The sequence below is a fragment of the Phacochoerus africanus genome, chromosome 14 (assembly GCF_016906955.1).
Source record: "Phacochoerus africanus isolate WHEZ1 chromosome 14, ROS_Pafr_v1, whole genome shotgun sequence".
Taxonomy (NCBI): Eukaryota; Metazoa; Chordata; class Mammalia; order Artiodactyla; family Suidae; genus Phacochoerus; species Phacochoerus africanus.
Genome location: NC_062557.1, coordinates 56,210,193 through 56,228,399, shown reverse-complemented (window position 1 = coordinate 56,228,399; position 18,207 = coordinate 56,210,193).

The following is an 18,207-nucleotide window of genomic DNA, read 5'->3' as shown; positions in this document are numbered from 1 at the left end:
CTCCCGAACGTCCATTGTGCAATCCCTGACTTTCTCTAAGACTTTGCAGTTGCAATCTGAAAGAATTAAGCACGTCAGAAACCACTTCTTGTCACTCCAGAAAATGAGCAGTTTGGGGCTCAGTGGGAAAGCATGTACCCTTTCTTCACTTCTTGCCACTTGAGAAGAAATCCATCTCTTTCTCCTCTTTGAATTTAATTCCCTACTCTCTATTCCAAAAAAAAAAAAAAAAAAAAAGCTCAGGAAGCACAGAGAAATGCTGGACGCCCAGCCTGAGCAACATATCACATTTATCACCTCTGATGTCCCCTTCATGCCTTTGTGTCTTGTCTCGCTGAACTATGACTCCACTAGTAAAAATTATATGACTCACGTCCAATTCCCCATTTAGCAGAATTTCTAAAGCTCTGTTAGTGTGCAAGGCAATGAATATGAAATGAGGTCCACATTCTTTATTTGGATTAAGTTTAAAGCTTTTCAAATAACACCATCTGCAAATGTCATAGCATGACGAAGCTGCCATCCTTATGGGAGGGAACGTACCCGGGGCGGGGAGGGGGGTGCAGGACGAGGGGAGAGGGAACACTGTTTATCTTGTGACTCTCTTCTGCTCACTGCCACACCTCTGCCCTCCGCATTCTTCTACACGCACAAGGTTACAAGCAAACATCAAAGGAACATTTTCAGACCGAAAGCAGAATCTAAAGAAGGCGAACATGCAGGGACCCGTGTGAGAAAGTGTGGGTCAGGGGTCAAAAAAAACCCTCTGGGCCAACGGCCAAATCTGGCCAGTTTTTGTAAATAAAGTTTTACTGGAACACAGCCACACCCCCTCATTTACATATTATCTCTGGATGCTTTCCTATTATGGTGACAAGGCTGTGGTGGTGACAGAGCCCATAGGACCCACCCAGCCTAAAGTATTTACTATCTGTCCCTCTAGAGAAAAAGCTTACCAAGCCCTGGCGGGGATGCTTGCTGCTTTCTACCTAGAATCCATTCCTCTCTTTCTCCTTCCTCACAAGGTCTTGTTCCATCCCTCCCCCATGAGCTCAGGTGTTCAAAAGGAAGCTCACCCTCCTCCCTCTCTGACTGGTCCAAAGGTGAGCCCATCAAGGGTTGGAACTGGAGCCCAGGTCTAAGCCAATCAGTACATGGAAAGCCCCCAACCACGGAGGTTGTTTCAAAAACGACTCTGGAATCCATCTGGAATCATATGAGGAGAAGACAGTGGTGACCTGGATGGTATGCAGTTCTGCAGCCATTTCGCCACCAGGAGGAACGCCAGGAGGAAATGGAGCCAGTACAGAGAAGGGGTCAGCTAAGAGAAAGGCAGAGAACCAGAGCTGGAATCCACAGGTTCAGATAACTTTGGAGACTCCCTTATTTCTGTACTTCCAATTATTTGAGCCAATTAATGTAATTATTTTTAAGCCAATTTGAGTACTGAGTTTTCTGTTATCTGCAACACAGAGACTTCGAACCAATAGAAAGATTCCATTTATCTTGTAAAAAAATTTCATAGGCTTTTGTTAATCTTATTTATTTGTAGCCCTAAAAATGTCTCTCCATCTGGACAGAACCTTCTCCTACTTCTTTCCATCGGTATCTCTTAGCAGCTGCCTCTTTGAGTCACCATCCAGCAATCTGTTTAAAGGAGCAGACCCTGCCCCACCTCTTCAAAACTCGGGGTCCAAGGTGGTCACGCTTTTTGTGATACCCGTAGGTATCCTAATTCTTGTGCTTGCCACTCCTCGGCCGGAGATCGGGACATCTGTGTGTGACGTCCCAGGCCTGCAGCGTCACTGGTTTCTGAGTTGCTGCCCTCAGAAAAGTCCAACATTCTTATATGGTTTACAAGATCCTCTGTGTTCTGCTCTGCGGCCACCTCCCAGCCTTGTCCTGAGCTATTTTCCCCTTCCCACTCTCCTTTCTAGCTACGCCATTTTTCTATTACATTCTCTAAGGAGCCATCCTCTCATGTTTGGGTCTTTGAACATTTCAGAAATACTGTTCCTGGTGGGAATGTAAATTGGTACAACCGCTATGGAGAACAGTACGGAGGTACTCAGAAAACTCAATATAGAACTACCATGTGATCCAGCAATCCCCCTTCTGAGCATATGTCCGGACAAAACTTTCATTCAAAAAGATACATGCGGAGTTCCCCCTGGCACGCAGGGGAAATGAATCCAACTAGTGTCCATGAGGATGTCAGTGTGATCCCTGGCCTCACTCAGTGGATAAGGGATCCTGAGTTGCTGTGAGCTGTGATGTAGGCCAGCGGCTTTAGCTCTGATTCAGCTCTTAGCCTGGGAACTTCCATATGCTGCAGGTGCAGCCCTAAAAAGAAAAAAAAAAAAAGACACATGTACCCGTATGTTCACTGCAGCTCTATTCACAATAGCCAAGACATGGAAACAACCTAAATGTCCATCAACAGATGAATGGCTTAAGAAGATGTGGTGCATATACACAATGGAATACTACGAAGCCATAAAAAAGAACAAAATGATGTCATTTGCAGGAACATGGATGGGACTGGAGATTCTCATACTAAGTGAAGTAAGTCAGAAATAGTAAGACAAATACCACATGATATCACTTATATGTGGAATCTAATATATGGCACCAATGAACTTACCTACACAACAGAAACAAACTCACAGACATGGAGAATGGACTTGTGCTTGCCAAGGGGGAGGGGGAGGGAGTGGGGTGGACTGGGTGTTTGGGGTTAATAGATGCAAACTACTGCATGTGGAGTAGATAAGCAATCAGGTCCTGCTGGATAGAACAGGCAACTATATCAATCACTTGTGATGGAACTTGATGGAAGATAATATGAGAAAAAGAATGTATACATATATGTAAAACTGGGTCACGCTGCTGTTCAGCAGAAACTGACGGAACATTATTAATCAACTATAATTTCAAAATTAAAAAAAAAAAGAAATACTGTTCTATGTGCTCAGGGTCTCTTATTTCAAATTTTTATCTCTACCACTCTTGTTTGTCCTTGAAGTTTCAACCCAATGGCTGCTTCCTCAAAGATGACTGCCTTGACCCCAAGACTAGTCCAGCTCCCTCTATGACCTGCTCCCATCCACCTCATCCCTCCCTAATAGCATCCTCTTCCTTGTGTTACGAACACCAAATCTATATTTATAAATATACTGGAAGCTCCAGAGAGACCCAGTCCCAGACTGTTTTGTTCACTACCAAGTCCCTTGTCCACAGGACAATGTTTGGCTCAGAGCTGGTCCTCCAAATGTATGGCTCATGACTAAATTAGCATTTCTGGCTGCTTTTAAAATGGAAGTTATGGACGCTACCCATGTTTAAAAGCAGAGTACATTTCTAATGACTCATGTCTAGGGACTGGAAGAGAACGTCGGGTAAACACTAGGAAATTCTTACTCTCTGACTCTCCATTTTCTAGAAAACTTGCAGAACATTGGGCTTAGGACAACCATTTATATCTCATGATAGGTCAGGCTCTCAGCCACACCCTGAGCATATACGAGCTCCAGCTTCTAAAGTTATGCAAAGCAGAGTTTATTAACCTCACTCTTTTGATGAGAAAACTGAGCGTTCAAGTGAGGAAGCTTAATCTGCTAGTGATGTATGAACCAGTTCGCCACCCCAGACCATTGCGGTGATTTTCAAACCTAGAGAAGAACTTTGCCGGAGTCTGTTAAGTGAGGAGTCTGTGGCGACTTGGATTACCTTGACTCTAGGTTTGGACTGTGTGTGTGGACATGTCACTGTGGGCTGAACGGTACCCTCTCAAAATTCCTATGTTGAAACCCTAACTCTCATTGTGACAGTATTTGGATTTGGGGCCTTTTGGGGGCAACGGAGTTTACATGAAGTCACGATGGTAGGGCCAACATCACGGGATTAGTGCCCTTATTAGAAGAGACCAGGGTGCTTGCTTTCTGTCTCTCTCTGTTTCTGTCTCTGCCACGTGAGGACACAGCGAGAACGTGGCCATCTGTAAGCCAAGAAGTAAGCTCTCACAGAGTTCTGACCATGCTAGCACTCTGATCTTGGACTTCCAGTTTCCAGAATGATGAGAAAAGAAATGCCTGTTCTTGAAGCCATTCAGTCTGTGCCACTGTTATGGCAGCTGAAATCAATAAGGCAGATGCATATTGGAGTCTCCTCCACCTCTCCAAAACATTTCCTACATTTCTGAGATCTCTTCTCCAATTCCACGGTCAACACTCTCACCCAGCCTGTCATCATCTGTCCCAGTCAATGTCAAATGCTCTTCTAACCGGTCACTCCCTTCACCCATCTGCTCTCCAACCAGATCACCACACAACAGCCAGAGGAACCACTGAAAATTATCCATCTGATACTGTCAACTCCAGGCCAAAAACATTTCAAAGACTTCCCATCACTTTTAGAAAAAAAATTCTGAGCTTTCTCCCAATAAAATGATCAAATATTTGTACTAAAATTCTGGAAGGAAACTCAGTACTGAAAGTTTAAAAAATGGCATTCAGAAAATAGAAAATCATTCACCTTTATGTCAACATAATTTCATTATACGTTTGAGTTGAAAATTCACACAATTTAAAAATGTCCCTGAGCCAAGGTACAGTGGCCGTCTCAGTTTCAGCTTCAGCTTTATCGACTCACAAGTTTCATGTGTATGAGAACATTCTTTTATGGGTCAACCAGATATCAATTTTCCTGAGGAAAGGAGGAGCCCTTGCCTTTGAGTGAGGGTTTATTCTAAGAAAAGGAAAACAGGGACAGAGGCTCCTTTGAATAAGCTTGTTAGATGTCCAAGGCCTTGTAGGAGCAGGGCCATTCTGAGTTTAGCAGAATCTTTTTCTCTGCCAAACCAAGTGTACCATTAGTCCTATGTCTGAGTCCTTTATTAAAAAGAGGACAATAAGTGAAAATAGAATGAGCCAGTCCAATAAAACCTTTTAAGAGAATGGAGCAAGGATGCTATTAGATTGGGTCTCTTCCAACTGACTATAACCGCCTACTTGATTACACACCCTGAGAAGAGCTGGTACCCTGAAGGGGGAGAAAGTGATGCTTGGCAGGAGATGCCTGTGCAAGGCAGGACAGCAGCTACTGTAGTTATACTCAGCAGAAATAGAGGCATTCGGCAGATGATCGGCAGAAGACAGTGGAACCCAACGGGAGATGGAAGGAGCTGGCAGCCAGGGCAGGCAGAGATGGGGCTGGAAAGGAGAATGGGAGGGGAAGGTGAGCTGTAGGCAGTATACCTAATAAGACAAGTGACCTATTTATGGAAACATGTGAGAGACACCACCGTCACATACTTGGGGTGGATTTTCCGGGCTTTGCAATCTTTGTGGATAAAAGCAGGGCAGGAAGAAAGTGCCGAATACGAGTTAAAGAAAGATCTTTACTCCTAGTCAGGTTTCTGAAGGAGCAGTATGCCTAGTGATAGGAGGATTGTGGGATGAGATTCCCCAAAGCAGATCTGGAACACTGGAAAATTTCCTAATATCCTTTCAAAATTAAATACTGACTCAGAAATTGAGGTCCTCACTGTGCAAGGTTTTAATAAAATAATTTGTAATTGATTTTTCAATGACACAGCTAATGACAAATCCCAGGGAGCTGGGGCTTGGAACTGGAGTGAGGAGGGAGGGGGAAGAGTAAAATGAAAAAGACGGATCTGGGAGTTCCCATCATGGCTCAGGGGTTAATGAATCCGACTAGGCACCATGAGGTTGGGGGTTCGATCCCTGGCCTTGCTCAGTGGGTTAAGGATTCCGCGTTGCTGTGAGCTGTGGTGTAGGCCAGCACCTGTAGCTCCAATTGGACCGCTAGCCTTGGAACCTCCATATGCCGCATGTGTGGCCCTACAAAGGAAAGAAAAAAAAAAAGATGGATCTGAGGGAAGGTCAAGAGAATCTGAGTTTCCAGGGAGAGGCCTGGAAGAGGAGCCCACAAAATGGAAGTGGAGGGCAGGATGGTGCCCGCTCTGTAACTGTGATCAAGATAAAAATGGCAACCAACATGGAACAGGCATGGCTTCTCTTGGGTGGATTTGCAGGAAAGGAGTTTTATAGCATCATCCAAGGTGATGTGGTTGCCTACATATTCTATGAAGTATTAGTAACACCGAACCCTGTTCAACATGCTGGAGCATTTTCATTCACATCATAAAAACACAAGCTGTGACATGGGCAATATGACAGCCCAGGAAAGCCCATTGGATCCAAGCACCGAGACTTCATTAGGGCTGAGGATAATCTTCGAGAAATTAGCCAGGGATTTGGTGATGTACAAATTCAACTGCAGTGACAGATTTATGTGGCTTAGAATGATTCTGGTTTGGAAATGCACCACGAAATGCCAGACGGCGAGTGTGCAGAGACCACCAGCATCGGAGAGGCCCCCCCCTCCTCGAGGCTGTCGCGTTATGCATGTTCTGTCCACTTTGCACATTAAGCAGTTTCATTTTCAAAGCCAAGGCCAGGATGCTCGCTTTTCTAAACTGGAATACTTTGCTGACCTCAGAGACATTTGCTTTCCCAACACACCCGGCCGGCACTGGCTCTATGGTTCAATTTGGGCAGAGGACACACCACACACTGTTTGCTTGTCATTGTTTCACTTTGTTTTATTTACAAATCCTAAGCACAGTCGGGCCGCCGAGCACAACGCTCACTAAGGCTCTCGCCAGCCCAGAGCAGATGGAGACATAAGTCAGACCCAGCTCTTTTTCCTCTGCACCATCACACTGGAGGCTTGAGGGTCCCTGGTCCCCTCGCGTCCTATAAACAGCTGCTCTCTCCCCCTGGGGGCTGCCCAGGACCTAACCCACATCCCCCGCTTCGGGGCTGGAAGCAGAGCAAGTCGGGGCCGTGAAGGAATTCATGCCAGATGGGCTTCCTCGTTCTCTCGGCTCCTTGAATACCGCCAGAATATCAGGCATTTTGTTTTCTGGTTACTCCCACTGGAAATGTTTACTTGTTTTCTTTGGGAGGTTTAAGTATTTTTTTCTTAGCAGACATGCCAGGACTCTGAGTGGCCTTAATGACATCGTCCAGGGTAGAAAACCCTATAGGGTGACTTATAGTCGACTTCCTTGTGTCCTTCTTTTAAATCAACTCGAACCACTTACACAGGAGAATATATCATTGTTCAGTTTGATGTTTCAACAAATGTACACAGCTATGAAAATGCTACCATGATCAAAAAAAGGAGCTTTTCCATTAGCCCCAGAAAGTTGTTTCCTATATCTCTTTGCAGGCCACCACTGGTCTCTTGGTTGTCACTATAGAGGTTATTTATCTTTTCTTATAAACAGAACTGCACAGTGTATATTTTTTGTGTGTCTAGTGTCTTTCACGGAACATGGTGTTCCTGAGAGTCTCCCATGCTTTTGTATTTCTCAGTCGTTTCTTTTTTCATCGCCAAGTAGTATTCTATTGAGTGAATGTAGGATAATCGTTTCTTTTTTCATCGCCAAGTAGTATTCTATTGAGTGAATGTAGGATAACTGGTTTTTCCTTTTACCAGTGGGGGGAAATTTGGAATATTTCCAGGTTTTGACAATTATGGACAAGGCTACTGAGAATATTTCCGTGCAATTTGTTTTTAATGGACCTTTTCATTTCCTTTGGGCAGATCCCTAGGAGTGGGACGGCTGGGTCACATGGTGACTGTCTCTTTAACTGGATGAGAAACGGCCAAGCAGATCTCCGAGGCCCTCACATCATCTTGCCCTCCCTCCAGCCAAGCATGTGTTTCAGTGTCTCCACGTCCTCACCAACAGCACCTGTTTAATAAGCTACAAGATGGTCTGAAATGGCAAAACGTGGATAAAAAGGAATACCTCCTCACGTGAAAGGATGCTCAACATTGCTAATTAGAGAAATGCAAAGTAAAACTCCAACGAGGTACCACCACACACCGGTCAGAGAGGCCATGGTCAAAAAGTCTACAAATAACAAATGCTGGAGAAAAAGGAACCCTTTGGTGAGAATGGAACTTGGTGCAGCTACTATGGAAAACAGTATGGAGGTTCCTCAAAAAACTAAAAACAGAACTACCATACAATCCAGCAACCCCACTCCTAGACATGTATCCGGAGAAATATCTAACTAGAGTTTTCTAATAATAAAATAAAATAAAAATAAAAAAATAAAAGATTTAAAAGTTGAGCTAAGACTATCAACATACAATTTAGATGCTTGCTCTTGAAAGAAAAACATATTGACACCAAAAAGAAATATGTTGAAAAATAAAAATAGAAAAAGAAGCATAGATTTTCTATTTCCTGTCATATAACATAAGAAAAATGTAATCTGATAATTCACAGGGGAGAATATCCAGGTGGACATGAAACAATTGAAAAAAAAGGGAGTTCCCATCATGGCTTAGTGGTTAACAAATCCGACTAGGAACCATGATGTTGCGGGTTTGATCCCTGGCCTCCCTCAGTGCCGTGAGCTGTGGTGTAGGCTGCAGACACAGCTCGGATCCAGCATTGCTGTGGCTGTGGTGTAGGCCAGCAGCTACAGCTCTGATTCGACCCCTTGGTCTGGGATCCTCCGTATGCCACAGGAGTGGCCCCAGAAAAGGCAAAAAGACAAAAAAAAAAAAAAAAGGAAAGAAAAAAGAAAAGGAAAAAAAGTTCAACTCTACTAGCAATTAGCAAAATACTCACTATAACAAAAACAACAGATTATCTAACAGCCCTCGGTTTATAACAACTCAGAAGTCAAATAATATCAAATATTAGCTGCAGTGTGAAGAAAATGCTTCATTACACACTGCTGACATGAAGAAAACCACCTTGAAAATAAGTAATATTCCACAAAGTTGAAAATGCACATATACTGAAACCCAGAAATTTCACTTTAAAATTACTCCCCAAAGTAATCCTTGTACCGCGTCCATCAGAGCATTACTTGTAATACCGAAGAAAAACCTGAAAGAAATCACATGTCCCTCAAGAAGAAAACAGATAAATAAAATGTGCCAAATCTAGTCCACAGCCCAATAGAGAACACTTAAAATTCACGAACTGTATTTACAGGGAACCATAAACTTGATAAAATTATGCCTCAAAACTGAGATGTTCAGTTTGGTTCCATTTACTCTGAAACCTATCAAGATAAGTGATGCACAAAGCGATAAAAGAGGCAGCCCCAAATGCTCCTCCCTCTGAAGAAAAATTTTTAAAACAAGCAGAAACTGTTATAAAAAAATGTAAACATTTAATGTATTTTTTTTGATTGATTGATTGATTTTTTTTAAGGGCTGCATCCACAGCATATGGAGGTTCCCAGGCTAGGGGTCGAATCCGAGCTGCAGCTGCTGGCCTACACCGCAGCCACAGCAATGCCAGATCTGAGCTGTGTCTGCGACCTATAGCACAGCTCATGGCAACACCAAATCCTTAACCTACTGAGTGAGGCCAGGGATCAAACCCTTGTCCTCTTGGATACTGGTCAGGTTCATTACCACTGAGCCACAATGGGAACGCCCTGTAAACATTTTAAAGGAAATTCAAAAGAAAACAAAGTTTTAGAGTGACCCAATGAATGCAGAATCAAGAAAATGTTAGCTTGATAATGACCGGAGTATATTGTGACATATTACCTGCCCCGAGCCCCACTGTCCCCAGGGGAGAAGCAGTCCTGGGGATGGTAGCCCTTGGTCTCCCCTGTGGGACCCTGGGCTTTGGAGGGAACAAAATAAACAACTTGTTGTGTAAGTACGTTCTAGCTGGTATGGGGCTACATGAAAGGCTAACACACAAGGCGTGTGTCTGGTTTGCCTAACGTAGAACTCACCCAGGCAGGAGACGTCATATGAACATCTTCCCATGAAGCTAGAAATCAACCTCTAAGACCACAGAATAGGACTGTACTGAGAAACAGGCTAGATTTTTTTTTTAACAATTGGAAAACATGTATTAAACTGAAATGTGCACATCCGACTCTTAAAAAACCAAAGTAGCAAATTTGCTGCTACCATAATTTATTTTTTATTTTTATTTTTTTGTCTTTTTGCCATTTCTGGGCTGCTCCCACGGCATATGGAGGTTCCCAGGCTAGGGGTCGAATTGGAGCTGTAGCCACCGGCCTACACCACAGCCACAGCAACGCGGGATCCGAGCCGCGTCTGCGACCTACACCACAGCTCATGGCAACGCCGGATCGTTAACCCACTGAGCAAGGGCAGGGATCGAACCCGCAACCTCATGGTTCTTAGTCGGATTCGTTAACCACTGTGCCATGACGGGAACTCCTGGTGCCATAATTTAACCTTTCTCACTGGGTCAGACTAGTGTTCAATGCCACCTGGTGTAATTTCAAGTTTGATGAGCTTTTAATTATTCTCATCCCACTTCTCAAACCTGATGAGGAATTCAAAAGAGCACACAGCATTAACTGACATTTCTTATGTCATACATCTTAAGACTCAACAAGGAGTGCTAAATAGACAGGCAAAACTCTAAAACAATTGGGAGAGGAGGTGTTGAAAGAGGTGATTGAGTTAGGATGGCGTCCTTAAGGTGGGGTCATCAGGCAATGTAACTGGTATCCTTCTAAGAAGAGGAAGAGGTACCAGGAAGGAACATTCCCAGAAAAAAGACTATGTGCAGAGGCAAGAAGAGGGCGGCCGTCGGCAGGTCAAAGAGAAGACCTCATAGGAAACCAGCTCTGCTGGCACCTTGACCTTGCGTCCAGACCTCTGCAAACATACATTTGTGCTGTTTAAGCCACTGGGTCTGTGGCATTTGTCAGGGCAGCCTAGCAACTACATAATATACTCTGATACCAAACTAGAGGAAGACACCACAAGGAAAGGAAATTATAGACCCCATTTCCCTGCGACTATAGATGCGAAATCTCTCCCAAAAAACCCCCAAAATTCTGGCAAACTGAATCCAACATGGTCTTAAAAGGTATACACACCATGACTAAGCGAGATTTATCCCAGGAATTCAAGGATGGTTCAACATAAGAAAAATCAACATAAATATCAAATTAACACAGGCAAAGAGAACAACCCACACCATCATCCTGACTGATAACAAAGCCTCTGACAAACTACACCACCTTTTCATGCCAGAAACACATAGAACCAGGAAAAGAAAAAAAAAGAGGACATGTATTCACCTTATGAAGGCATTTATGAAAAATCCATAGTTAACCTCATATACAATGTGGAAGACTGAACACTTTTCCTCCAAGGTCAGGAGCAAGACAAGTATGTTATCTGTCATCACCACTCTTCGCCACTGTCCTGGCAGAGCACATGGGCAAGGGCAGAAAATAAAATGCATCCAAATAGCAAAGGAAGAAGTCAGCCTATTTCTATTCACAGGTGGTATGATCTTACACCTGTAAACCCCACAAAGAATCACACATAAACACACACACAAAACTCCTAGAGCTGCTAAGTACTAAACTAATCCAACAAAGTCACAGAGAATAAGATCACATGGCACCACAGCACACACCCTAGGATGCCAACAACAACAATAATAATAATAATAATGGACAGGAGGAGAGGGACGAAGAGGAAGGGGGAGGGGGATGGAGAGGGAGGATGGGGAAGGGGAAGAGAAGGAGGCGGGAAGAAATGGTAGTTGAAGCCAAATCCAAGTGTTGGCAAGATGTTAAGGACCCTTGTTAGATTGCTGGTGGGGCTATAAAGTGGTGCAGCCACTGTGGCAAATGGTTTGTCAGCTCCTCAAACACGTAACTATAGAACTACCATATGACCCAGCAATTCCGCTCCTAGGTACATACCCCAAAGCACTGAGAACAGGCACTCAAAAGCTGTGCATACATGTGTTCACGGCAGCACTATTCACAACATCTAAAAGGTGGAAGTAGCCAAACGTTCACCTGTGGGTGAGTGGATTGGTATGCAAACACGATGGAGTATTATTCCCCCCTGGAAAGTCATGAAGCACTGACACGTGGAACTACGTGGAAGAAACCCTGAAAACATATTGAGTAAAAGAAGCCAGTCACAGAGATCGTGTGTCTCAGGATGCCAGCTCTGTGAAATACTCAGAACAGCTAGATCCATCGAAAGAGAGAGCCTGTTAGTGGCTGCTGGGGGCTGTGAGGAGGAGGAACTGGGAGAAACTGCTTAATGGACACGTTTTGGAACCAGCTTGATGTGGTGGTTACACAACGTCAGACATGCACTAAACTTCCCTGACTTACTCATTTGAAAGCAGTATATTTGATGTTATGTGAACGTCATCTCAAAAAAAATTTTTTTTTAATTTGTTTTTGGTCTCACCCGCAGCACGCAGACGTTCTGGGGGCAGGGATTAAACCCGAGCCATAGCAGTGACAATGCCACTTCACCACCACCCACCTTCACCCACTGCACCACCAGGGATCTCCTCGAAAGTCTTCTTTTTAATCAATGAGATCGCAAACATTGCACGTGGAGCAAAATAGGTCTAGAATTATAGCCTGTATGTGCTGCTTCTGTCCCATCCATGAAAGAAAAATACAGCAAAATACTACACAGGACATTGAACTGTTTTCTTTTTTCCTTTCCACGGCCTCACGGCTGTCCTACGCCACAGCCACAGGAACGCTGGACCCTCCCAGCCGCATCTGCAACCTACCCCGCAGCTTGCCAGGGATCAATCCCGCATCCTCACAGGTACTGTGTGCGGTTCTTAACCCGCTGAGTCACCATGGGAGCTCCCATTAAACTATTCTTAACTAGAGAGAAGAAAGAGAGGAGACGTTGGGAAAGAGGGAAGGAGGAGGGAGAGAGAGACAAAGCTGGGGCAGGGAGAGGTGGAGACGGGACAGGGAGGAAGAGGAGGAGGAAGCAAGGGGGAGATGAGCTTTGCACTTCGAGGTGGTCAAAGTGAAGCAGACGACTGACTCGCATTTAAGTAAGATGACACCTTCCTTAACCAGTACTCAGAAAGAGCAAGTGTTACACCCGACCGCGGTAGCATCCCCCCAACAGAGCGAGAGCTCTGTTGCTAGAACTCACGCAGCCGAAGATTTAACTCAGTGTTTGTCCTGCGCTACAGCATTCCCAAAACTCAGCCAAGACTAGTCGGGAACTTTCACTGACGTTCCCAGGGGCAGGACCTGTTCTTTCTCAGATGTCTGGAGCGCCGAAGTGAACCCCTCACTCATTCCTGGACGCCTGTCCAGTTCTACTGAGACACACGGCATCTATTTTTAAAAAGACTGGGGGGGAGCTTGCTGGGGAGCCCTCAGCAGTGTGTGATGGAGAGCCAGAAGATTAAATATTTATCTTCCCAAAGGTTCCGACTTCAGGTATTGGTTAAACAATGAGATTCCTGAACTGGAGAGCCGTGATGGGGTCTTGCATTATGGAAAATCCATTCACTTCCACCTGGTAAAATCTGGCAGGCTGGTGGTGGCGTCCAAGTGAATAGGTCCAGAGACCAGTTTCCAATAAACAGGGACTCTGTCCACAGAAACGCCAGGCAAACAGCCACCCGGTCGCCAGGACCTTCGCCTCGCCGCCCCGCTGTGGGTGCAGAGGAAACGCAGACAAATTCTGTGTATTTGGGCTAAGGGGGATATTTATGACAGGGAGCTGCATGCTGTCACCCACGTGGAAATGTGGTTTCTGAAGATACCAAGAGGCCGAGGACTGAGATTAATGCTTCATAATTCTTCAAGCCTTAGACCGAAATGTGAATAAGAGTGTGAGTCGATGGGCCCTGTTTATCAAATCAGAAAATGCTGCGAAACAGAATTCATGCATGTCTTACAGTGCGTTCTCTCGAATCACAGGACTATCAAAATACCGGGGTAACACCAAATTCTCTGACGCAGAAACAAAGAATTACTTATAAAGGAAGCTATTGCAGAATGAACTCCCTCACGCTGTAAGCATCTAAGCCATGTCGGTAAAATTGAACACAGATGAGCCTGCATCCACACCTAAAAATAAAGATGTAAGAATGCTTTGCTTTAAAATGCAGCGATTTTTTCCAAGCATTTGCCTCTGCAGGGGCAATGCCATTGCCTAAGCTATATGATATAATTGGGACAGCTTTAAACTTAATACAATACGTGGTAAACTGTTCTAGAGAACTACGATGCTGAAAAGAATGTGTGTGTGTGTGTGTGGCTGAATCACTGGGCTGCACACCTGAAACACAGCACTGTACGTCAATTATACTTCAACACCAAAGCACAAGGCTTCATTTTCTTCTCACTTTCCTTTGCCGTGATCTTTTCTCCATCATTTTTTGCACAATCAGGGGAGAGCACTATTTGGCTGGCTCGTACAGTAAATGCATGTTCGAGTTTCAGAAACGCCGAACTATTTTCCAGAGGGCTCGCATCACATCACAGCCCTACCAGCAACGTGCTGTGAAAGACCGCACTGTCAACAAAAGTGTCCAGGGGGATGGAGGCGTAGACAGTAGAGCTGCAGGGAGTCTGCTCATCAGTTATTTTCCTCCATAATTTTTTAGTTAGATAAACATTTTCTAAATGCTGAAGCCACAGAGAATGTTAAAGAACCTTTTCTTAGTCCCTCCTTTCTCAGATAATTAGGTTTCACAGGGCCTGGAAGATGCCCCCCAGGGGAAGAGCCACCACATGACAGAGAACGGACCATTAAAAAGACAAGCTAGGAAGATGGGAGACCACCCACGTCCTCATGGATACTAGTCGGGTGCATTAACCACTGAGCCACGACAGGAACTCCCCAACTACATTGTTTTAAGCTCCCGCACTCCCTGCTGGGTTTCCTAGTGCCAATGTTTCTGTGGCTGCTAGGGACAACTGGATAACTGAGTTACAGGCTTGCCATGCCAACCTGGTTGCAAATTCCATTATCACTCTGGACTAGCTTATGCTTCATGCTTTAAACTTTTAAAAAAAGATTTCAATCATGATAGACTCATGGGAAATTGCTGAAGTAGTCGAGAAAGTCCCGTATCCTTTTCTCCAAGCTTCCATCATTGGTGACATCTGACAGAGGCACGCAGACAGAGAGCAGAGAGCCTTGCTCATCACCCAGTTCTGCGCGGATTAACCCACTGCAGCCACTGGCCAGCAGGGCACTCTCTGCTTCAGACACGGGACGTGAAGATGGTACCAAGGTGCTCTGTGCCTTGGACAAGCAGGCCCCTTAGACAGACAGACTTCCAGAAGAGTTCCCATGAACCCAGATTCCTGCATCTTCCTGTACATAGAAAAGCACTGAAATCAAGAGCCTGAGAGGTCTGCTCTTCGCGACAAGCAGTAATCCCTGTGCATGATGTACGCTTGATCGTATGTTATTCTGCAGCCGGAAAAAATACATATACGCTGACTTCTCCTTTACCTCTTTGGAACAGTTCCTTCAGAGCTACTGAGAGGTTGTCTCCCAGGCTGCAGTCCTCAGTAAGAACCTGAATAAAGCCAAAACTCAGAGGACTTCCCATTGTGGCACAGTGGTTAACGAATCCGACTAGGAACCAAGAGGTTGCGGGTTCGATCCCTGCCCTTGCTCAGTGGGTTAAGGATCTGGTGTTGCCGTGAGCTGTGGTGTAGGTCGCAGACACGGCTCAGATCCTGAGTTGCTGTGGCTCTGGCGCAGGCCGGCGGCTACAGCTCCGATTAGACCCCTAGCCTGGGAACCTCCATATGCCTCGGGAAGCAGCCCTAGAAAAGGCAAAAAGACACACACACACACACACACACACACACACGCACAAAAACCAAAACTTAAACTCACAGCTCTTCCCTCCCTCCCCCGCCCCAGGGCCGTACCTGCAGCATATGGAAGTTCCCAGGCTAGGGGCTGAATCAGTGCTACAGCTGCTGGCCTACACCACAGCCACAGCAACGCTGGATCCCAGCGGTGTCTGCAGCCTACACCACAGCTCTCGGCAATGCCAGATCCCTGACCCACTGAGCAAGGCCAGGGATCAAACCTGCATCCTCATGGATACTAGGTGGGCTCGTTACCACTGAGCCAAGACAGGAACTCTCAGACTCTCGGCTCTTCTATCGTGCGTTTTTCTTTCAATTAAACAAAACTGAAACCAAGAAACTGACATTGACACAATACTCTTTTTTTGGGGGGGTGGGTACAATGTTTTAACTGGACTACAGATCTCACTATCACCACTTCTGACACGCGCTCACATGCGTGTGCCTTTCTATGCAACGTGATCCCATAGTAGACTTGCTCAACCACTACCAAAGAGGCATCCAAGAAGGGTTCAATCATCACAGAACCGTTTCAAACTCTCTTTCCAGCTCCACTCACCCTCCACCCGGTCACTTAGAAACCACACGTGTTCTCCATTTTTATAGCCTTGTCCTCTAGAGAGTGTTGGGGGAATGGCACCACAGAATATGTAACCCTTTAAGACACGTGCCCTTGGGGATGCATCAAATCACTGCATCCATCATCCCTTTCTTATCTTTTTTTTTGCTGAGTAGTGTTCCATGATATGAATGCACGGGGTATAGTTAGCCATTCACTCATTGAAGGATATTTGTGTCATTTTCACTTTAGGAATTTTATGAATAAAGCTGCTATGAACATTTCTGTACATTTTTTGTTTTGTTTTGTTTTTTGTCTTTCTGCCATTTCTTGGGCCACTCTTGTGGCATATGGAGGTTCCCAGGCTAGGGGTTGAATCGGAGCTGTAGCCGCCAGCCTACGCCAGAGCCACAGCAACGCGGGATCCGAGCCGTGTCTGCAACCTACACCACAGCTCACGGCAATGCCGGATCCTGAACCCACGGAGCAAGGCCAGGGATCAAACCCACAACCTCATGGATCCTAGTCGGATTCGCTAACCACTGCGCCATGGGAACTCCTCTGTACACGTTCTTGAGGGAACACAAGCTTTTATGTCTCTGGGATAAACGTCCAGGAGTGCACTTGCTGGGCTGTATAGCAACTGACTGTTGGCTGTGATAAGAAACTGCCAGATGATTCTGCAGAGCAGCTGTCCCACGCAACATTTGCACCCGAAGCGCGTGAGATCATTTTTCCACATCTTCCCTGGCGTGTTGTGTTACCACTACGTTGTCTTCTAGCTGTTGAAGTAGGTGGTGCTTCATCGTGGTTTAAATCTGCATCCCCCTAGCGACTAGGGATGCTGCACACACACCGGGATATGCAGCGATTTCTCGTGCTCAGTGGCCATTCATTGTTGCCCTTTGGCAAACTGTCTGTCCGTGTCCGTATAAATTTGCTAGGAGTCCCCACAGCAAAACGCCAAAGGCTGGGGGGCTTCGACGATTTGTTTTTTTCACAATTCTGGAGACTAGAAGTCTGAGAGCAAGGTGTTGGCAGGTTTGTTTCTCCTGGAGCCTCTCTCGTTGGCCTGCAGACAGCGTCTCACAATCCCGACACAGTCTTCCCTCTGTGTGTCCAGATGCCCTGTTCTTATAACGACACCCGATTGGAGCAGGACCCACCCTCTGGCCTCATTTTAACCTAATCACCTCTTTAAAGCCCTTGCTTCCAACTAGATTCACATTCTGAGGTCCTGGGGATCAGGGCTTCGACGCCCCAATTTTGTGGGGGAACCAAGTTCAGCCCATACAATGTCTTAACCCATTTTCTAATTCAAATTTTTTTTTTTTTTACTGTTGCGTTTAAAAGTTGTCCATATATTTGAGATTATTCTTGGACGTAGCGTGCAAACATTTTCTCCCCGTCTCTCTAGCTTTTCTGTTCATCTTCTCAGCAGGGTCCTTCTCAGAGCAAACACTTTTAATTGTGATGAAGTCCCATTGACCAAACTTGTCTTTCATGAATGGCGCTTCGGGGATCATACCTAAGACCTCTCGGACTTCCGCTGAGCTTTATTAGTATCATAGACTTTGTCCTGTCAAAAGTTGTCGGAAAGCAGATGTATTCCTCCATTTACTGCATTCATTGTTAAAAAAAAAAAAAACAAACTCTTAGAGAGCCATTGCCTGTTGTATCACTCGAGATCTTTATAAACTGAAGGGCATCTTTTACAACAGGATTCCTCCAGCTCACATGTACATAGGGACCATCTGAGATCTCATTAAAATGCAAATTCTGCTCCAGCAGGTCTGGGCTGCACGTCATATTTTTTTTGTCATTTCTGACGATCTCCTCACGGAGGCTGTTGCTCACGCATGATCCAAGGACCGTACGCTGCGTAACAGTTTTAGAATTCAACGCTCCTCTGAGAGCCAATAATAAGAAATGCATAACAAACCGTTTCTT